The sequence below is a fragment of the Aquarana catesbeiana genome, linkage group LG09 (assembly GCF_042186555.1).
Source record: "Aquarana catesbeiana isolate 2022-GZ linkage group LG09, ASM4218655v1, whole genome shotgun sequence".
NCBI lineage: Eukaryota > Metazoa > Chordata > Amphibia > Anura > Ranidae > Aquarana > Aquarana catesbeiana.
In genome coordinates this window covers 97025762-97043108 of record NC_133332.1, presented here as the reverse complement: position 1 = coordinate 97043108, position 17347 = coordinate 97025762, and the positions used below count along the sequence as shown (strand labels likewise).

Genomic DNA, 17347 nt, shown 5'->3' with positions numbered 1-17347 from the left:
GGGGTGGACCAGGCCTTAGGGTCAATATTGCTGGTTTTGCTACTTTAACTTTAAATGAGTGCTTATATATTTTTTTTATCTTTTAGCCTGGGGTTTTACTTTATCACTGTTGAAGTCCATATACAATATGCATAGCACTGTTAAAGTTGAACTCTGGAGAAAAATAAAATAAAAAATTACAGACATTTGTACTGTAAAAAAAAAATAATGTAAAATCACCTCTAATGATGGGTATACCATGTGTGGGTTGTGCTGCGTTCCTCAAAAGTCATCCTTTCATTTATCCTGAAGAGCACTGTAAGTGCTAAAACTTACAGTTCAGGCAATAGTACAGTGAAGAATAGTGGTCCATGCGCTCTCCACCTTATCCATTCCTTAAACACCTTGTATTCTTTTCGCAGAATACAAAGGGGTTGATTTACTAAAACTGGAGAGTGTCAAATTTGGTGCAGATGTGTATGGTAGCCAATTAGCTTCTAACGTCAGCTTGTTTTTTTGTGGTCAGTTTGTAATAGGAAAGCAAAGAGAATAGCAGGAACAATCGGGATTTCACATAAAGGAAACAATACAAAGAGAACAGGATACTTCTCCATACAAGTACATAGTACAGCAGGCCCATATCAGGAATATGAAGCATTGGGGTACCAAACGCTAGAAGTCCAAAGGGAGAGGAGGAATAATGTGTAATATCAGCACTCCAGTGCCCTCCTCTCTAATGCTCTGGATTGTAGCTGGGCTCTCACCACCCTCATGTACAATGTAGGGCTATGATGTCAGCGCATGGCTCTCAACCGGAGCACCAGTCACATAGATGGAGGGAGCCTGCTAGAGTGAGGAATAATGTAGATATTACAGCTTATTTTTCTACCCCCAAACTTAATGAGCATTTAACAGTGCGGAAAGGCCCCACTGTAAGCATGTTTTTTATAGTAATTTCCAGAATTAACGCACCCAAAATGACCATTGTATGGCAGCCAAAACAAGTGGTTGCTAGCATATAATGCTCACCATATTCCCATGAGACTAATCATTTAATCTACTAAGCACGTCACTGTTATTCATTCCCCTGGTCAATACAAAATAATGAGGACTGCAACCATTAAACAAATAATCATTATCAACATTTATTGACATTAACCTCACACAGGACAGGCCATCTATCTTATTGAGCATGTCCCTGTCATTAGATCTTCGTGTGCCTATATGAGTCTATAGAAGTATAGATTTATAGATTTTGAACCCATTAAACAGGTCATTATAATTAGATCCCCTCTGTTACTACACTGGGCAGATCACTTTAAGGACCATAAACTAAAAAATGAAGTCACCTTTAAGATACAGAGCTTCTTAATACTGCGCACAGCTTCATCTGTAAAAACTCATCTGTGCAATATTTGAAATATTTGACATTGTATTTGCATGGTGCCACAGAGTGAAGTGCAGTCTACTGCTCTGTGCTGGTAATCATTTTGGACTACAGAAGGCTTACCAGAAGTTGCTTCTAATGTCCTTCAAGAGGACTGCTAGTCATGAAGCTAGCTATGTGCAGGACACATTCCTCATAATATGAGTATTATCTCAGGTATTTTTCCTTCCAATAGGCTTTTAAAACTCAGGGATGCAATGTACATAGCTATAAATTTGACTTTCTGTTTTAAAAAAAAGACACATGGGCCAGATACAGGCTAGACTTTGCAGGTACAATAGGATCATTGCACAATCTCTTATGTGTGCATAAACAGTTGTCATTCAAGAAGATTTGCACTTCATGAGCATTCATTGTGACAGTTGACATCATATTAGGTACAACATGACCTAATATGGCTTGTCTATAAGTAACTACAACTATACACATGCCTAAATGCCATACAATTAAAACTGAAAATTAAAAAAAATATAGCATAAGCAGAGGTTACAGGGGAATCCACATGCCAAAATAATTAAGTCCAAACACATAGGCAATTGAATAGCTATACAAATGTGGACTATTCCTGTACCATGCCTCCATTCCAAACCTCCATTTTGGTGAATGAGGTCCCATCATCATATCACATTACATTACAGTGTCTCTAAAGTTTTTTTCAGCCAAGTAGAATGAAATAGCAGCCAGGTTGTAAGCTCATGAGAAACAGAAATACTGTATATGTGCACATATAAAGTATATACACAGACACAGAGCTACGGTGACATATGATTTCAGAATTTTCCATTAAAGATATAAGGTGAGACTGCACTGAGGTACCAAACATTGCGCGTGCTTGTGAAACAGTGAAAAACTATAATACTGAAAATCATGAGTAGGAAATGCACTAATAACTTTACAGCTATTTTTCTTCAGTAGGGATGCGGAATGTGTTTAACACAATAGTAAAATGTTAATGGTGATCGTGCCAAATATGTGTGGGCCTGAGAGAGAAAATTTTGAAAAGAGACGTTACTGAGGAAGCTGGATCAAGGACAGAAAAGTTGAAAAACTAGGCTCGGTTCACATATATGCGAATTGGATGCGTTTTGAACCACATCTAATTCGCATAACACGTGAACCGACAGCCTTCTCTACGGAGCCAGTTCATATATCTGCAGGCTGACCACGGTCTGTTTTTTAAAAGAGTCCTGTGAGTTTTTCAGTCAGGTTCAGGTGAAATTTCAAGTCAAAATTTGCACCTGAATTGCACCTAAACCAATTAAGAAAACTGCATTGGACTTCTTTAGAAAAAAATGCAGGTAAACTATGGCCAGACATATGTGAATCAAGCCTTAGGAGGGGGTATGCACTCAAATTTACAGTTACACTACAATCGTTTATATATGTTTTAATACAGGGAGATGGCAAGTAATCTCACAGTAGTGTTGGGTACTTTTTCTGGAGACAATAGGGCAGACCTGGACATTTTTCTGGACCCGGGTCACTTCCAGCCCTTTGGCTGTCCCTGCCTGGCCTGCATTAGGTGAACCAGAAGTTAGAAATGAAATGTAAATAAGCGTATGCTATGCATGACAACTGCATTGCTTTTATTTTGAAGGAGACTGCTATTTTTTTCCCGGTTTATGTATGTATGTGTGTGTGCCAAAGCACCCTCCACAGGTGTCTACACTTCCACCACCCAGAGCATTTGACACTACTCCATGGCTCTGGCAGTGGAGTGTGGGTCCCTTGGATCCAGGCCAGCCAGTCAACATGATGGTGGCAGCTGTATTTCTGCCCTAGTTGGTACGCTGGTTGCCAAGATGGCGGAGGCCGCACTCCTGCCCTTTTCGAGAGGCTTCAGCTACGTAGGGGGCGGCGCTGCCTCTAAAAGGACTGTGGCAGGCCATGGAAGCAAGGGCATGATGCAGGTGAAGGCATGTGGGCGCATATTGCCAGGTCTCGCTCTCCATCCCACAGGTAGAGGGCTGAGCTTACACCCCCAGTAGTTGGCATTAACTTCTACCTTGCTGGGTAGGTGATATCACACACTTTGGGGACGTGTATAACATTGGAGGGAATATATAAAATATCTTCATGGGATTCCCATAGACAGGCTTCTCTGCTGACTATGTACTGTATATTTGGGCAAAGGTGGTTTTAGCTTACCATATTACATAAGGTTGGTTCCCTATATGGATTTGAATTCTATATTTGTATTAAGGGGGAAATAATATCTAGTTATGTGCATCCATATACCTTTAATATTTAATTGAGCAGAATTAAAGCAGAACTCCAGGCAAAAACGTCTTTCCATGTCATTGCTACGGATTTCCTACCTTCACTGAATATGTCATCTATCTTCTGGTTCACTCGGTAGTTGCTCTAAAATAGCCTATTCATTTTCAAATCAAACTGTTAATTCTCTTTGGTTTCCTGTTTCTAAGAACAGTGGCTGTTATGCCTCCTATTCCCCCAGCCACTGGTCTTGGCACATCCCTTCTGTAGTTCTTATTTTCAGGAAGCAGTGATGTAATTCAGCCCCACTTGCAGTGGTGGGAGGGCCGTGACTATCAGACACATTCAACATGTACAGGCTTAGTGTACCTGCCAAGATTCACTACAATTCCCTGTGGTTAATGGGAACTGTAGATTTAATTTACTGCAGCGAGAGAGGAGAGGATATGACATAAGCCGTGTTGTTGCACCTCCTCCTTGGCAGAGCAGATGCTGTTATCTTTTGAATTGCAGAGATGAGGTCATGGAAATTCAACTAAAAGTTTCTCATTAAGGCTGAGGATGGGTGATTTTTTGCCTATCCCAGAGTTCTTCTTTAAGTTCAGCCTATTGGTTTGGTCATTCACAACAGTCCCAGTTTCTCATGGTGCCTTGGGAAAATTAATTGCCCAGTCCTGCTCCAAGGGTATAGTAGACTCCTGATGCCTTTTCTACATCCAGCCAATAAAGAGGACCTAGAGGAGATCACTGAATTGAGAGTTTAGCCGTCTACCGTCACTCTTCATACTGGGTTCCTCTGCAGCTGTCTTAGGCTCAAAGAGCATGGTAATCCCAGAGACTGCTGGGGGAGGGGGGGGTTTGAACGGGAAAGATGTGCAAAGATGCCAAAACAGTCCAGCAAAAACCTATGGGGAGAATTCTGAATTAATAGAACCAAACAAGTAGGCTCAGGACGCAGTGCCAATTCCAATTTTTATAGAAAAACTTATATAAAACCAGTTGCTTATATTTCTAAATCATCATTTTGACATGTGTCGTCATTTAAAGTAACTGCTGCTTATGTATTTTTCAGTTTGAATTGCTCAGGTCTGTAACAGGCTTGCTTCAAAACACACAAACATACAGTACATGCACACAATAATCACTACACTTTTCCATAGATCAAGCTGTCATCTAGGTTTACCGGTCTTTTTACCAATAAAAAAAAAAGAAGGAAACATTAATGTTATCCCATCTCTTTGTTCCTGGAATTGTCCCTTTAATCCATTGACCATGTGACTAGCTTTGCACTAGGCAAGCATATGGGTTTTGAATAGCACATAAAGGTCACAGGCATCTATATAATGCCGCCTGCACGTTTGAATGACTGTTTTAGTGCTACCTACACACCTGTGTTTTCCAGAAGGGCTAGCTTGCTTTTAAGACTGTGCACTGAGTGACAAGAGTGAATGTTATTTTCTAATGACCTTTAAGAAGCTCTGGGAAGGTCACCGCTCCCTCACTGGCTCCTGAAGTCTTTTCATTCGTTTTTCATTTGCTTGTGGACCTTAGCCAATAATGGATTCTCTCGATCACACTCGCGATGCAGCTTTCTACACAGCCGAGCCCGGCCTCCCATCCTGAAAAGAGGAAAAGAGCAAGTTTTAATTGCGAGTTTACTGTAACTCCTTAGATCAGGGCAAACATTTCATCTAGACAAAAGGCAAATTTCAGTATGGAAGACATCTTGAAATACTGTCTGTGATATAGGAATCTTTAACATTGCATGATCATAAACCATATATTAACTACACCAGCAGCCCCATAAATCGAAATCAGATTGCGATTGAATACTTATGGATATATTCATAAGGCATTTGCAGAGCTATTCATCCTGTGAAACTGCATCCATTCTGTGCCAATCTCTGCAAAATCAAATGTTACCAGGCTATTTTCTGTCTGGGTCAGGTGTCATTCAATAGCGTGATTTAGAAAAATAATGCATTTTGGCAATCAATGCTTACTTTTGTTTACAATCATCAGCTCCATCTAATGACCATGATGTGGCATTTTCCTGATTTAACCTGTTCTTATGAATGAAGAATTTCCCACCTAGACAGAAAATAGTCTAGTAAAGATTGATTTTTCTGGGATTTGCACATAACAAATGTACATGTAGTTTTGCAGGGTAAACAGCTCTGCAGATCTTGTATAACTACATCCCTTAAAGTGCATTCCTAACCAAACCATGTTCTTTGTAGGCCCGTTCAAACCAACAGCATTGGTGTAATGTAGTCTTAATGCAACTTATGTAACTTATGTCTTATTGCTTGAGTTCACACCAACAGGCTATGTTGACATGCGGTAAAAAAAAAAAAAAAAAAAAAAGAAAAAACATAACATGTTGCATTTTTGAGCAGCACAGCACGTTCTGACACACTGTAACACATCATAATGCACTGCAATATGCTGTGGCATACAAAAATAATATTGAGGATTTACAGTATAAAAATAAAATACAAAATAAAGTGTATGTTATCCTCACATTTCATATGTCTGATATGTGTCTATGTCCACATGTACAGTTGTGCTCATAAGTTTACATACCCTGGCAGAATATGAATGATAACACAAAAACTTTTCTTTCACTCATGGTTAGTGTTTGGCTGAAGCCATTTATTATTAATCAACTGTGTTTACTCTTTTTAAATCATAACGACAACAGAAACGACCCAAATGACCCTGATCTAAAAAGTTTACATACCCTGGTAATTTTGGATGAGAGTCGAGATTAGCACAGGTTCACAGTATTCTACAACATATATGTAATCTTGTGAATAATTATATACCTTATTGTGTAAATACTACAAATTAAAAAAAAAAAACAAAAAAAAAAACAGTGTTTAAAAAAACCCCAATAGCTGAAAGGCAAAAAAAAAAAAAGTGAAAATCAATACAATATGAATTGTGAAAGATCGAAATTGTATATATAAAAAAAAAATAATAAATGGCATTAGCCTATTATATGAATAGAAAGTAGAGTGCAAAAATGCAACAATGTGCAAAACACCATATTATGTATGGATACAAAATTGTGCAAATAAGCAATAATAAAGTGCTGGAATTGCAATGCAATCATCAAAAGAGTTAAAGCGGAGGTTCACTAAAAAAAAAAAAAATATTAAAAGCCAGCAGCTACAAATACTGCAGCTGCTGACTTTTAATACATGGACACTTACCTGTCCAGGGAGCCCGCGATGTCGGCAGCCGAAAGCCGATCCGTCCTTCGGCTCTCGGCTGCTGCCGCCGCCATCATCCTCGGTAAGGGAATAAGGAAGTGAAGCCATGCGGCTTCACTTCCTGGTTCCCTACTGTGCATGCGCGAGTCACGCTGCGTGTCCTCTCTGGTCCCTACTGTGTTCTGTGTCTCACAGAACACAGCGGTGGAGGATTGCGCAGGCGCCGGAAGTGGCGTAGGTCACCGCAAGCTCCGCAGTGATCTATGCCAGGAAGTGGGAGCAAATACCTGCATTAGACAGGTATCTGCTCCCTCCTCCCCCCTGAAAGGTGCCAAATGTGACACCGGAGGGGGGGAGGAATCCAAAAAGTGGAAGTTCCATTTTTGGGTGGAACTCCACTTTAAATTGGTTTAAGTCCGAAAAATACAATAAAAATAAAATCACAAATATGTAAACTTTTTTTTTTAATATATATTATATATAAAAATATTCAAATAATATTAGAAAGTCCCAAAAATAGTGAGTGAGGGGGGAAATAATGATGCTCTGAAGGCTAACCAAGCCACATACCACCAGTGTTCAAACAATGATTCCTTCACCAATCTTACTAAAAGACCGTAACAGCTGGCATCATGAACTTCCAATAGCCTCTGCTATGCTCTGCTGTATTCAATCGGTCCAATATGTATCTCGCCATGGAATACACGATGAATGAGAAGGACAATAAAAAAAATGCTTCTAATTAAGACAGGCATTCGAAAAATAAAATACAAGATCCACTCACATATTCCAAGTGCCCATCTGGCACTAAGGAAAACACGCTCAGCTCAGACACTGGTGGTGCTGCAGTTGTATTACACAACACGGGCTCCAACCACTCAAAATTGCGATACCGTCAGCTTCCTTGTCTCACTCTACGTTTGCTTCGTCTATCAATGTCTTCGTGGAGTGGCATGGTTTTTGTATCTGGTGATTTTTGCCTGATAACATGCACACAAGTTGACAAAAAGGGGTTTGAATGGCTATTAAAAGGTAACCATCCTCACCTGTTGTCTGTTTGCTTATAATTAGTGTGTGTATAAAAGTTCAATGAATTTCTGGACTCCAGAAAGACCCTTGCATCTTTCATCCATTGCTGCACTGACGTTTCTGAGTCACGGGGAAAGCAAAAGATTTGTCAAAGGATCTGTGGGAAAAGGTAGTTGAACTGTATAAAACAGGAAAGGGATATAAAAAGATATCCAAGGAATTGAGAATGCCAATCAGCAGTGTTCACACTCTAATCAAGAAGTGGAAAATGAGGAGTTCTGTTGAAACCAAACCACGGTCAGGTAGATCATCTAAAATTTCAGCCACAACTGCCAGGAAAATTGTTCGGGATGCAAAGAAAAACCCACAAATAACTTCAGGTGAAATACAGGACTCTCTGAAAACATGTGGTGTGGCTGTTTCAAGATGCACAATAAGGAGGCACTTGAAAAAAGATGGGCTGTATGGTCGAGTCGCCAGAAGAAAGCCATTACTATGCAAATGCCACAATACGCCAAACAGCACAGAGACAAGCCTCAAACCTTCTGGCAAAAAGTCATTTGGAGTGATGAGGCCAAAATTGAGCTTTTTGGCCACAACCATAAACGCTTCATTTGGAGAGGAGTCAACAAGGCCCATGATGAAAGGTACACCATTCCTACTGTAAAACACAGAGGTGGATTGCATGATGTTTTGGGGATGTGTGAGCTACAAAGGCACAGGAAATTTGGTCAAAATTGATGGCAAGATGAATGCAGGATGTTATCAAAAAATATTTGAGAAACATTTGCATTCATCCACCAGGAAGCTGCACATGGGACACACTTGGACATTCCAGCGTGACAATGATCCAAAACACAATACCAAGTCGACCTGTCATTGGCTACAGCAGAATAAAGTGAAGGTTCTGGAGTGGCCATCTCAGTCTCCTGACCTCAATATCATTGAGCCACTCTGGGGAGATCTCAAACGTGCAGTTCATGCCAGACAGCCCAAGAATTTACAGGAACTGAAAGCTTTTTGCCAAGAGGAATGGGCAACTTTACCATCTGAGAAGATAAAGAGCCTCATCCACAAATACCACAAATGACTTCAAGCTGTCATTGATGTAAAAGGGGGCAATACACAATATTAAGAACTGGGGTATGTAAACTTTTGATCAGGGTCATTTGGTAGTTTCTGTTGTCATTATGATTTAAAAAGAGTAAACACGGTTGATTGATAATAAATGGCTTCAGCCAAACACGAACCATGAGTGAAAGAAAAAGTGTTTGTGTTATCATTCACATTCTCTGAAAAATGGCCAAGAAATCATATATTCTGTCAGGGTATGTAAACTTATGAGCACAACTGTATTTGTATTAAAAAAAGAACACTCATTGGCCACACCCGTTCAATTGCTTGGTAACACAAATTGTTATTCAGCCAATCACATCGCAGCAACTCAATGCATTTAGGCAGATGTGGTGAAGATGACTTGCTGAAGTTCAAACCGAGCATCAGAATGGGGAAGAATTTAAGTGACTTTGAACGTGGCATGGTTTTTGGGGTCAGATGGGATGGTCTGAGTATTTCAAAAACTGCTGATCTACTGGGATTTTCATGCACAACCATCTCTAGGTTTTACAGAGAATGGCCTGAAAAAGAAAAAATATCCAGTGAGTGGCAGTTGTGTGGATGAAAATGCCTTGTTGAGGTCAGAGGTGAATGGGCAGACTGGTTTTAGATGATAGAAAGGCAACAGTAACTGAAATAACCACTTGTTACAACCAAGGTATGCAGAATACCATCTCCAAATGCACAACACATCGAACCATGATGCAGAACCTTGCAGCAGAAGACCACACCACGTGTCACTCCTGTCAGGTAACAACTGGAAACTGAGGCTACAATTCGCACAGGCTCACCAAAATTGGACAATAGAAGACTGGAAAAATGTTGCCTGGTCTGATGAGTCTCCATTCCAGCTGCGACATTCAGATTGTAGGGTCAGAATTTGACATAAACAACATGGAAGTATGGATCTTCTATCCTGCCTTGTATCAACGGTTCCGTCTGGTGGTGGTGTAATGGTGTTGGGGACATTTTCTTGGCACACTTTGGACCCCTTAGTACCAATTGAGCATCATTTAAACACCACGGCCTATCTGAGTATTGTTGCTGACCATGCCCATCCCTTTATGACTACAGTGTACCTATCTGCACCATGTCACAAAGCTCAAATCATCTCAGCACTGGTTTCTTGAACAAGACAATGAGGTCACTGTACTCCAATGGCCATCACAGTCACCAGATCTAAATCCAATAGAGCACTTTTGGGATGTGGTGGAACAGGAGATTAGCATCATGGATGTGCAGCCGACAAATCTGCAGCAACTGCGTGATGCTATCATGTCAATATGGACCAAAATTCTGAGGAATGTTTCCAACACCTTGTTGAATCTATGCCATGAAGAATTAAAGCAGTTCTGAATGCAAAAGTGGGTCCAACCCAGTACTAGCAGGGTGTACCTAATAAAGTGGTGGTGAGTGTATAATGTTCTCTGTGCAGGATTTCCTTTATGTGAAATTCCGGATGATCCTGCCAGTTCCCCTACTTTCTTATTTCAAACTGACCACGCTAGACATAGAAGCACAACCACCCAGTGTGGTCAGTTTGCTTCTTTGCATTCTACAGTAGTTTAATACTCTGAATACTATAGTACAGAATATTGCATTTAGATTAGCTGCTATGTCATTAATGCCTAGCCTAGTCATTCTTTTTTTAAATTTTTTTTGGTCATGCTGGGTTAGGCTCGGTTTTCACTAGCGTGACTTTTCATGCGATTTGGGACTGAAAAGTCGCATGACAAGTCGTACCCCATGATTTCCAATGAGTACCGTTCATATCTGTGCGACCTCAAGTCGCAGCGACTTCAAAGTAGTCCCTGCACTACTTTGGTCCCACTTTGATGCAATTTGAGGTCCATAGACCTCAAGAATACACAGGCATTGCTTCAAGGTGCAGCAAAAAAATTGCAGCAAAGTCACGCGACTTTGGGGATGCAATAGTGGAAACCGAGCCTAAATCAGAATTCTGTAGTTTGGGGCAAACCCTTCCTAAGGATTCCAAGGTCTACTGGGAAACAATTCTTCGTTTGCCTCTTACTTTTACTTATAGGTAAGTTTTTGAAAAGCTGTGTGTGCAAGGACTCATGATTGCTTAGGTGAACAATGGACATTTTGTAGAGCTACACAATGAGTTACCTATAACCTTGGAGACCATTTTGCTGGTCATTGTAATCTCAACAAACCTGGGCAACAACGTGGCACAATATAGCAACAGATGGCTATAGACAGCTGCAAAACACCCAGTTATACTTGTTTTCCAACTTTGCCTCCTTATCCATCTTATCCAAATCCATAGGTCAGTGCATGTGTGTGCTATGTAGGATAAAGAAATGCCACATATAAGTAAATGTTAGGATAGGGTGACCAGACGTCCCCGGACTGAGGACACTCAAATCTGTCCCCGGATTTGTCCCCGGATTGCAGGGGCGGCGTCAGGCAGGGCCACTTTTAAGCCAGTACACTATTCTTAATGAGCGGGCACCAGGTCCATGGGGGGGGGGGCTGCACCTTCCTTGTCCTTGCAGTTTGTAAAAAGTCGATCAGGATAGCTGAGAGTCCAGCGGTGTGGGGGAGGCTGTCTGTAACACTCCCCTGTTGTCTAATCAGCTTATGATGTCACTCGGGGATGTTCACTATCTCTTGAGGCAGCCAGAGTTAGTGGGCGGGGTCGGGGTGTGGCTACCTCCTCCACTCCTCCTACAGACTCCTCCCCTCAGGCTGATCCTGCAGCTAAAGAAGAAAGGGGAGGAGAGAGCACAGCTGCCCGGGAATCTCCATCACCTGCCATGCTGTAAGAATGAATGAGCACACTGTCACTACATACAGACCTAACATGTCACTATTTCACCCTACACTGCCCTAACCTGCCTTATAGTGTCACTACATACTGAACGAGCCTGCCGTATACTGTCACTACATACTGAACGAGCCTGCCGTATACTGTCACTACATACTGAACGAGCCTGCCGTATACTGTCACTACATACTGAACGAGCCTGCCGTATACTGTCACTACATACTGAACGAGCCTGCCGTATACTGTCACTACATACTGAACGAGCCTGCCGTATACTGTCACTACATACTGAACGAGCCTGCCGTATACTGTCACTACATACTGAACAAGCCTGCCATATACTGTCACTTCATACTGAACGAGCCTGCCGTATACTGTCACTACATACTGAACAAGCCTGCCATATACTGTCACTTCATACTGCCCTAACCTGCCTTATACTGTCACTGTATTGCCCTAACCTGCCATATTACTGTGACTGTACTGCCCTAACCTGCCGTATACTGTGACTGTACTGCCGTATACTGTGACTGTACTGCCCTAACCTGCCGTATACTGTGACTGTAATGCCCTAACCTGCCGTATACTGTGACTGTAATGCCCTAACCTGCCGTATACTGTGACTGTACTGCCCTAACCTGCCGTATACTGTGACTGTACTGCCCTAACCTGCCGCATACTGTGACTGTACTGCCCTAACCTGCCGCATACTGTGACTGTACTGCCCTAACCTGCCGTATACTGTGACTGTACTGCCCTAACCTGCCGTATACTGTGACTGTACTGCCGTATACTGTGACTGTACTGCCGTATACTGTGACTGTACTGCCCTAACCTGCCGTATACTGTGACTGTAATGCCCTAACCTGCCGTATACTGTGACTGTACTGCCCTAACCTGCCGTATACTGTGACTGTACTGCCCTAACCTGCCGTATACTGTGACTGTACTGCCCTAACCTGCCGTATACTGTGACTGTACTGCCCTAACCTGCCGTATACTGTGACTGTACTGCCCTAACCTGCCGCATACTGTGACTGTACTGCCCTAACCTGCCATATACTGTGACTGTACTGCCCTAACCTGCCGCATACTGTGACTGTACTGCCCTAACCTGCCGCATACTGTGACTGTACTGCCCTAACCTGCCATATACTGTGACTGTACTGCCCTAACCTGCCGTATACTGTGACTGTACTGCCCTAACCTGCCGTATACTGTGACTGTACTGCCCTAACCTGCCGCATACTGTGACTGTACTGCCCTAACCTGCCGTATACTGTGACTGTACTGCCCTAACCTGCCGTATACTGTGACTGTACTGCCCTAACCTGCCGCATACTGTGACTGTACTGCCCTAACCTGCCGTATACTGTGACTGTACTGCCCTAACCTTTTTTTTAATCTCATGGACAAATATGAAAAATAACGTATACATCATACAATCATTCCATAAACACTGCATATATCATTTGAGGAAAATATGCTTATAAAATAGTTTATCATTTGTCAATGAAAAAAAAATATGTCCCCGGATTTCATTTTAAAAACCTGGTCACCTTATGTTAGGAGGAAAACAATATTTCTAAACTGTCCTTTTTTTTTTTTTTTTATTACAAACATCTTTGAACAAAAGTCATATGGGGATTTGTAAAGATCAAACTACACGGAAACTGTTAATATCATGCTCATGAGCAATTTACCTTTTTTTTTTGCCAGCAATCAACTCATTTGCAGCCCAATCAAATCAGTGTGCTGTATATGAAATGATTACCAGCAAGTGATTAACCAACTCAGCAATATGAAAGTAAACTATTTTGTACAGTCCTAAGGGCAGTCTTAAATGATGTTTGTCAGGGATGTGAAAAATTTAAACCCTGCATGTGGCAATCAAGGGGTTAACTCCTGAATATGACAAACACTTCCAAGCCTAGTGCTCATTATCACATGCAAAGATTGTCCAACCGGCGATTGTTTACCTATATTTTCTTTTACGCCACAGAAAGGCAAACAAGTGGGCATCACTACATAAAGCTGTCCGAGCTACAGATAAAAAAAAAAAAAACATGATGCTCCTGTTGGTAAGGGGATCTGAAAGGGCATAGGCACCACCTGTTCCCTGTGAGAGCTGTGTTTGTGTATGGCCACCATTATGCAGAACAGCTGCAGATAAAGACATTGTAAGCAGTGCATCTGTAGTGCTGGAAAAAACAATATCATGAAAAAAGAAGTCTTGCTTTTTTTCAGTGTTACCAGCCTACCTACCAACTCTTTGGGAAGAGAGGAGCACTTAGAAACGGTGTATGCAAAAAAACATTCCACTGTCACAGCCCAGTCTCATAGTCCAGGAAAAATGATCAAGCAAAAAAATAAATAAGCCAACAAGTGTATTTTTTATTACTGCTTTTGTTGTCCGTGAAGGTTCTTACTTTTGCGGGTCGTGATATACACCAAAAGTATTGTGACACCTGCCTTTACATGAACTTTAATGGCATCCCAGTCTTATGCCGCGTACAGATGATCAGAATTTCCAACAACAAATGTTCGATGTGAGCTTATCATTGGAAATTCCAACCGCGTGTAGGCTCTTTTGGACATTTTCTGTCGGAATTTCTGACAACAAAAATTTGAGAGCTGGATCTCAAATTTTCCGACAACAAAATCCGTTGTCAGAAATGCTGATCGTGTGTACACAATTCCGACGCACAAAATTCCGCGCATGCTCGGAATTAAGCAGAAGAGCCGCACTGGCTATTGAACTTCCTTTTTCTAGTCCCGTCATATGTGTTGTACGTCACTGCGTTCTGGATGTTCGGAATTTCCGCCAACATTTGTGTGACTGTGTGTATGCAAGACAAGTTTGAGCCAACATCCGAAGGTAAAAAATCCACGGTTTTGTTGTCGGAATGTCCAATCGTCTGTACGCAGCATTAGTCTGTAGGGTTCAATATTGAGTTGGCCCACCCTATGCAGCTATAACACTTCTGGGAAGGCTGTCCACAAGGTTTAGTAGTGTGTCTATGGGAATGTTTGACCATTCTTCCAAAAGCACATTTGTGAAGTCAGACACTGATGTGGACAAGGGATTACATGGATGAGCAAGTTTGGGGTGGAGGAACTTGACTGGCCTGCACAGAGTCCTGACCGCAACCCAATAGAACACCTTTGGGATGAATTAGAGCCAAAACTGCAAGCGAGGCCTTCTCATCCAACATCAAACTCCTAAGCCTGTGGACAGCCTTCCCAGAAGAGTTGAATCTGTTAAAGCTGCAAAGGGTGGACCAACTCAGTATTGAACCCTACAGACTAAGACTAGGGTACCATTAAAGTTCATGTGCGTGTAAAGGCAGGCGTCCCGATATTTTTGATAATATAGTGTGTCTAGTAGTAGTTAAGCACATTCAACTGGACTTGCTCTGGAATGTTGAAGATGCTTTGCAGCTTGTCCAAGCCACTTCTTCCATTACATTTGAACTAAAGAAATGGTTTGGATAGGCTACAGAAGGACTTAAACATTGCAGAACAAGTTCAGTTGAATGTGACTAACTACTACTAGATACTACTTTAGTATTTTCTGCATTTGTTCTTTTGGTTTTTCAAAAGAAAAATATGAAATAATTTAGAGGCTGAATAAAATGGTTTACAGTAATATAACATGTTTGGAAAACATTTTGTTATATTGGCATATAAATCAGACTAAAAAGGAGGGGGAAATGGAGATAAAAGGGAACAGTTGCATATTCTTCCAAAGGAAGCACAATCCCTCCAAAGTTAGGAGCTGCAATAAAGTTTATCTGGAAGGTGATATAAAGCCCTGCCTCTTATTTATATAAATCACTTATTATCTAAACCCCACTGTAAAGAGCTTGAAGCCCAATTGATGCCACAGAAATAGATTTTAAAACTGGGTACACACGGCCAAAAATGGTCAGTTCAGCAGGAACTGGTCGACATTTGACACGTGTGTACAGCTCCTCGTCTGACAGAAACTGGTCCCACAACTGGCTTCTGTTGAACGAGCATGGTGGACAACCAGAATCCGATCAATGCTCACAGCCAACAGCAGGGAGCACTGACCACTGTGTTCTGGTGGGGGGCAGTCCCCTGTCAGGACACAATAGCTCAGCATGAAGGTCACCACACTAACATTGGATATGTTAATACGGCAATCTAAGGTTTTTTTCCCTTTAGCCTGCTGGTTACCCAGCATTAGTCTGATAAATCTTGGTTTTCATAATCTTACCACCACTTCTCTGTTAGTGTCTAAATATGACCATGCAGTCCAGTATTCACCAGACTTGGACCATGATGCCCAGTGCACTCTACAATCTAACAGACCAATCAGACCATGTATTTTGCAATCTGATAGTATAAGTGTTATCTCCTTTATATTGAATGTACATAGGCAATACATATGAAGAAATCAGCACTTCAGGATAAAAACGAAAAAGCCTAAACTAAAATAAATGAAGGTGGACAGTAGATATAGGTCCATGAGTGCCAAAAGGAAGCCCATTTCTACTCTACTCAGCCAAAAAAAACAGGTATCAATATTCATTTTTTCAGACTCAATTGATTCCTAACACAGAGGAATTCTCTGTTACCAAGCATACAGATGAGAACTGTGAAATGGTTCAGCACCATGGACAGCACATAAGCCATTTCATTTTCCTATGTCCACTCTGTCCATGGTGCTGAAATAATTGATGACCTGAAACTACAAGATTGCCAGCTGAGATAGTATTGATCTGTCCTGCTTCCAGCATTTATGTGATAGAGGACTCATTAAATGTAACCTGTCTCAAGAGGAGTGTAAACATCCAGCTATATCCTGCACCCATATTTTCCATTCTTATACTATCTAATCATGTCTGTGCATAGCAGTAAGGAGACAATACGATAAAACTAAAATGGATAGCCTTAAGGCAGGAAATAGGGATATACTGACTGATGAATACAAGCTTCCATGCTTTCTTTGTGTTTTTTTTTCTGATGGGAGGTTTGAATAGAAGCAGGTACATTTGCCTATAATGAACCTAGATGATACCTAAAAAAAACCCCACTATAGCCTTATTTCCTTCAAATTTTGTATTTTATAAACCCTAGTAACTTAGACCATGACTATCCTGTGATGTCACAAAAATTCTTTGTTGTTAGGCCACGCCACTCAATTATTGTATTATGAAAACTAGCCGAGCACCAGAAGATTAAAGGATTATTGGTAGAAGATAAAAAGCAACAGCTTTGCATATAAAAATGAGCTGTGAAAGCAGCCCAACACCTTCATTAAAAAAAAAAAAAAAATCTATACGCCTATACCAGTTAAACACAGGAAGATGATGTATAATGTGGTTTTTCCTCTGCTGTTACTGAATAGCAGATAAAATGAATATGCATTGACAGCTAAACTATTATATTATTTAGTTTTTTTTTTTTGAAGGAGTATCGCCAGAGTCTTAATAAACATGTGGCACTTTAGCCTGATTTTAAATACAAGCCTTTTGACTTTTTTGCAGTAACTATACCTGTAAGTACTATAGATCTTTGTTT

At 41.1% G+C, this 17347-nt stretch overlaps 1 protein-coding gene across 8 annotated transcripts in view; it reads right to left on the bottom strand.

Moving 5' to 3' along the window:
* The window catches only part of LOC141107939 (leucine-rich repeat and fibronectin type III domain-containing protein 1-like protein), a 920596-nt gene that overhangs the window by 463545 nt on the left and 439704 nt on the right, over window positions 1–17347 (bottom strand). For 6 of the 8 annotated variants that reach the window (XM_073599024.1, XM_073599022.1, XM_073599018.1 and 3 more), the window contains one exon: window positions 5110–5262. The gene's annotated coding sequence lies outside the window, so the exon portion shown is untranslated. Of the gene's footprint in view, window positions 1–5032; window positions 5263–17347 lie in introns of all 8 variants that reach the window. The other 2 variants (XM_073599019.1, XM_073599023.1) reach the window with 1 other exon arrangement.